This window comes from Benincasa hispida, chromosome 9 (assembly GCF_009727055.1).
Source record: "Benincasa hispida cultivar B227 chromosome 9, ASM972705v1, whole genome shotgun sequence".
In the NCBI taxonomy this organism is placed as follows: Eukaryota; Viridiplantae; Streptophyta; class Magnoliopsida; order Cucurbitales; family Cucurbitaceae; genus Benincasa; species Benincasa hispida.
In genome coordinates this window covers 25,867,804-25,873,803 of record NC_052357.1, presented here as the reverse complement: position 1 = coordinate 25,873,803, position 6,000 = coordinate 25,867,804, and positions in this window count along the sequence as shown.

Sequence of the window (6,000 nt, the reverse complement as noted above, 5' to 3'; positions counted from 1 at the left end):
TTCGTAAATTTGGAGGTATATAAATCTCTAAAATTTGAAAGTTTAAAGTTTGACATTTTTCAGCATAATTAAATTTTATATTATCTTTGGAGTATTTACTTAAAATGGCGACTTGTCTCAAACATAAAAAGAACATAGCCTTCATAATTTTTGGTAGTTCAAATTTGAAAATTTTGGTAATTCAATTGGGTTATGTTTTGAGATGAAGGCCCATGACTCTAGATCTAAGAGATATAACCATAGAACTTGGGCCTTAAAGTTATAAACTATGTGAAATTTAGAGAAATTTGAATTAAGGGGAATTAGAGTGTATGGCAGAATTTTAGGTTTCATTCTGAAAAATGGTAAAACCGTTCAGGAATACGAATTATGGCAACTCATATGACATGCACGTGACTACACATTTCTAAGTCCCTAATTTACCCTTACCTTGTTCGTAGATGTTATTGATGAAACTACAAATACCAGCTAATTCCAAAATAGAAAACAGGGTCGAGTATATATACAGTGTTGACATGATCTCTATATTTTACGATTCTGTTTAACCACTTTTTGAATTTTTCTCACTTTAATAAAATATCCAAATTTTTCTATCAAATTTATATTTGAAATATCTATATATTATTAAAACTTCTTTTATCCATGTATTTTATTCAAATCTCTATATTGTTTTTCATAATTGTATACATACATTTTTAATAAATTAGTTGTATATTTCTCACATTCTTAATAAATTAGTTGTATATGCTATTTTTTATATTATTTTAACATTTTGAGAAAAAAAATATCACTTCCTAACAAATGGTCATGCGTTCATTGTGCAAGAATTAATTAGATTGTTACTCCATACATTGTCATAACTTTTGTTACTTACACAAACGTTTCATCGATTTAGGTTTTCTTGTGGTTTCTTTCTACTGTTTTTGTTATGCCTTTACAATTAGGATTTTATTTAAAATAAACTAATCTCTTCCTCGATAACTATGTCATGAATTGATATCTCTTCCTTATTATTCTCCCCTAATTGATTCAAATCAGCTACTTGTTTTGATTTGATTTAACCACTATTTGAAAATATTCAGAACTAATCAATATTTAATTTGTTTATCACCATTTAGATTTTAATTTATAATACATCTTTAGATTTTATATTATTTTATTCATTTTTTATTATTCTAAATTCAAATTAAATTTTTTTAATTTTATTTAGGATTTTACGAAATATTTTATACATATTATCATTTAATAAATTATATATTTCATTTAAATTTGATCATTTTTGTATTTTTTTAATTACCTTTTATTCATTATCATCTTATTATATTATTATATCATTAATTTTTCTTTTTACAAATAAATAAGTATTCACTTTTGCCATCTTGCTGTTTTTGCTATGCCTTTACAACGAGTTATACTTCTTTCATAGGTTTTTGTGATTAATAAAGTTATAAATACAGTGTAATTGTGGAAGCTTACGAAAATGGAATTATGAATACAGTGTAATTATAAATAAACGAACTCCCTTTCTTATTTTTCTCCCCGAATTATATTTGAATTTATATTTTATTATCAAATTAGATTTTATCTATTACTTATCGATTTTTTTAATCAGAATAAATAAAAACTTACAATTTTTTCTCTCTAATTTATTTTTGAATTTATTTTTTTATTATCAAATTTGATTTTATCCAACTAACTTTTGATTTGTTTATATGTTTGTTATAAATTCAATTGTATCTAAATATTTTATTATTATTCTATACATATTGTTATCAAATTAATTTGATCATATTTTCGATGTTTTCAATTTTTCATATACAATCATATAAAAATAGCTTGTTGAACCTAGGGGTGGTCATTCAAACCGCAAAAACCGAACCGTTTCTAAAAATCGAACCGAAAACTTAGTGAAACCGAAAAATGCGGTTCGATTCGGTTTGAAGAAAATTTGAAACTGAATTGATTCGGTTCAGTTCGGTTTCTATTTCGAAAATCGAATTTGAAACCAAACCGAACTGTTTTTAACTAATATATATATATATATTTATATATTTAAAAAAAGAGTAAAACCGAATTTAAAACCGAACCGTTTTTAATTTAAAGAACAAAATCGAATTTAAAACCGGACCGAACCGAACCGTTTTTAATTAAAAAAATATAACATGAATTTTTTAAAAATGCTAAAACCGAATTTGAAATCGAACCGACCGCATAAATCGGTTCGGTTTGACCACCAAACCTAATCGAATCGAACTGTTTCCACCCCTAGTCGAACCTAAAAAGGAATATATAAATGAGAATTAAATTTTAAATATTTGAAACATGTGGGTGTGTATATATATTTTTTCAGTTTATTATCAATATTAATATTAATAACAATATTATTATTAGTATTCTTATTCTTCTTATTATTATTATCATAATTATTATTATTTATTAAAAGAAGATAATAAAAAATCGTAAATCTCATCTTCTTCACTTAGCCGCCCCCAAAATCTCATTTTTCTCCTTTGCAATCTCATGTCTTCGATCGTTGGTTCAACAACTCTTTCTTGAATTTCATCATCTTGGCTAGCTTTTAACAACCACCCTCACCAGGCTGCCGACCTTTTTTCGCTTACACACATGTTTTTTGCTTTTGTTTCTACTTTGAACATCATTTTCAACAATGACATTCTGGGATTGATAGGGTTTAAAGTTGACTTTTAAGATCCAATGAACAAAATGATCATATTGAATGAAGATGATGAGACTCCCTACAACTGGTTTGGTGTCAAACGCAATCATACCTCCAATGCTTCCACTTGTCACACTGCCATGAAATTGTAGTTCCTTCACATATTCACTTGCCAACAACAACTTTATTGGTAAAATCAGCTTTGCTCTCTCACCTTAGAGGAAGTCCATTTTTGTATACATCCATAAGTTTCTAATGACCCACGTCCACTGCTCGTCATCTTCCCTTGCATAAAGGACCATATTGTGTGATTTTTAATTTTGCTTCTGGAATGTTTAGATACTATGTATTTGTGGTTCTAGAATGTCTAGGTAGAGTGTATTTATGGTATTCGTATTGTTTTTGAAGCAGTATATCTTTGCATTTTCATTTATACTTAATTTGTTGTTTTAGGGTAGTTTTGTCATTTACTAATTAGTATTTTTTATTATATAAATTTGTTTTGTTATTTTTATAATTTTGAAACTTTTTTTGTTATTTACTTTAAAATTTATTATTTATCTTGCCAGCCCTTGAATTAATAGTTTCATTTTATAAAATATTCCATTAACATTTAGGGGAAACATAATTTTTTTTGGGGTCAAACTACAAGTACAAGTTTAATTTTTCAATTTTAAAATTTGTATTTATTTGGTCCTTGAAATTTCTGAACTATTTAATAAGTCCATGAGTGTTCAATTTTGGTGTCTAAAATGTTCCGTTAAATCTTTTTTAAAAAATAAGAATACTTTAATAGACATAAATCAATCTTCTTGCTCCCTCATCTATTCCTACAGCACAGGAAAAAAATGGTCGGAGTGGTTGGAAGTATAAGTCAAAGACTTGAAGAGCTATAGTGTTAGTTGGCTTGAAACTGAAGCTTTGGTGGAGGGATGGAAAGCAATTGAGTCGGAGTGGTTTACAAACAATCCATCGCTTGGGATTGATTTTGACACGTTGGAGGTTACTAAACTTCGTAATGGGGAGTAATTCTCCTCTTGAGATTGGGATCCTTATCGAGGATATTCTTTTTTATAGGAACATTATTAATATTTTGCACTTTTGTCACATTCCTTGAGAGGAAAACAAATATGCTATGTTGTTATAGTTTTGACATCTTCTCAAAATTGTTCCTTGATCTGGAATTATGTTTTTTTCTCTTTTTTCTATATTCTCTCCCTCATTTTAGATGAGGAGTTAGGGAATTGTTGGTTGTGTGGTTGCTTAAGGTATTCTTGCTTTTTTATTTTTTTTTATGGTAAATTTTTTACCATGGTTTTTATATGATTTGATTTTCTTGCGAAAGTCTAAAACAAAAAAATAAATTTTTTAAAAATTATTTTTTCTCAAAATGTAGACCTTCAAAATAAACAAACCAAGAATTGAAAGTACTGCTAGACTAAATTTTTAAAAAAACTAATACTTATCAAATAAAGCTTTAGAGTTATTAGATTGAAGTTTCATAAATGATCGCTCCTTTTCGAGTTAATTGGAAAGATACGGCAGTTTTTTAAAAAAATAAAAAAATAAAAGAAAAGACTAGTTAAAAATAATAATAAAAAAAAGGTTAATTTTTCAGCAATGCGTCTGTCATTTTTTTTTTAATTTTAATTTCATTCCTTTAAAGTTTAAACTAACTATTTTTTAGTATTGAAATAGCATAATATTACTTTTTTAAAATACATTTTTATTCATAAATTTTGGGTGGAATTTTTATTTGGTCCCTGATTTTGAAATTTTATATTTTAGTCATTCGATTTTGAATTCTAGATTTTATAATGTTACACTTTTATCATTGAGATTTGAATTTTGCTTCAGTCTGGTTTCTAAGTTTTAAGATTTACATTTTTAATCTCTATTTTTTCATTAAAAACTAGTCTTTGATATACGTGTTAATTAATTAATTTAAATTAATAAAAGTAAAATTTTAAAATTAATTTCAATGGTGATGACAAATATAACTTAAAAATAATTATATTATATTTAATTCAAATGAAAAATTGAAATTAAATGTGTAAATCTTGAAATCTAGGGACCATCGTTTCTATAAAATAAGATAACATTTAAATGTATTTTATAAATAATTGTGTAAATGTGATATGAGCAAAAATTTACAAAAGAAATGAAAAAATAATTACAAAATAATATCAAGTATTGACCATTAATTACAAAATTAAACAAAATATTTGCATATAAAAAAATTATAAATTGTTTACTTTAAAATGTACAAGTTTACCAAAAAGTTGAACTTGGAGCATCTAATCCATAATCTTGATAATTCTATAGAAATTATAATATTGCTCCCATGTCATTCTATACAGATAATTTTGGACTATCCACATGCACGTTTGCACCTCACCCTTTATACCATTTAGTGTTTTAGGGTTTAGGGTTTGTTACACTATTAACATTGTTGAAGATTATTTTTTATGGGGAAAACACTATTGAGTTTTTGTTTTAATTTCGTCTCTAGGATTTCAAGATCTACACTTTTAATTTTAATTTTCACTCACTTTCCATCTTTAATACTAATAATTATTAATACATTTAAAATAATTCTAGTTAACTTTAAGTTATATTTTTCATCACCATTGAAATTAAATTTAAAATTTCAACTCATATATAATTATTTAAAACTAATTTATTGACATTTATGTCAAAAACTGAAAGTGAGTATTTAGAGAAAAAATCGATGTTAAAAGTATAAATCTTGAAACTTAGAAACTAAATTGAAGCAAAATTCAAGTCTCAAGGATAAAATTGCAACATTATAAGACCTAGAACTTAAAATTGAATGATTAAAAATATAAAATTTTAAAATCTAATGATTAAATAGAGATTAGACCCAAAATTTATGAATAAAATGTATATTTTAAAATAATAATAATAATATGCAATTTCAATAATAGTTAGTTTGAACTTTAAGGGAAATAAATTAAATTAAAAAAGAAAAAAAAAAAGGAGAGAAAAGGAAAGGAAGAAGGGTTAGGGCAACGGAAGTTTACAAACAAAATAATTTTTTTTTTTTTTTTAAAAAAAAAAAAAAAAGTGAGTGCGTCTAAAGGACAAAAAATTAACCCCATTTCACTAATTAAAAAAATTAAAAAATAAAATAAAATAAATAAACTACCTTATCTTTCTAATTGATCCCTCCTTTTCCAGTGTCTCTCTTACGTTGAAAAAAAGAAAAACAAAACAAAACAAACTTGATAAAGTTGTAGCTTCTTAATAGTGAATAGTGAAATGCTTGTTTGAATTCGTTGTTGGGATAAACTTTTGAATCC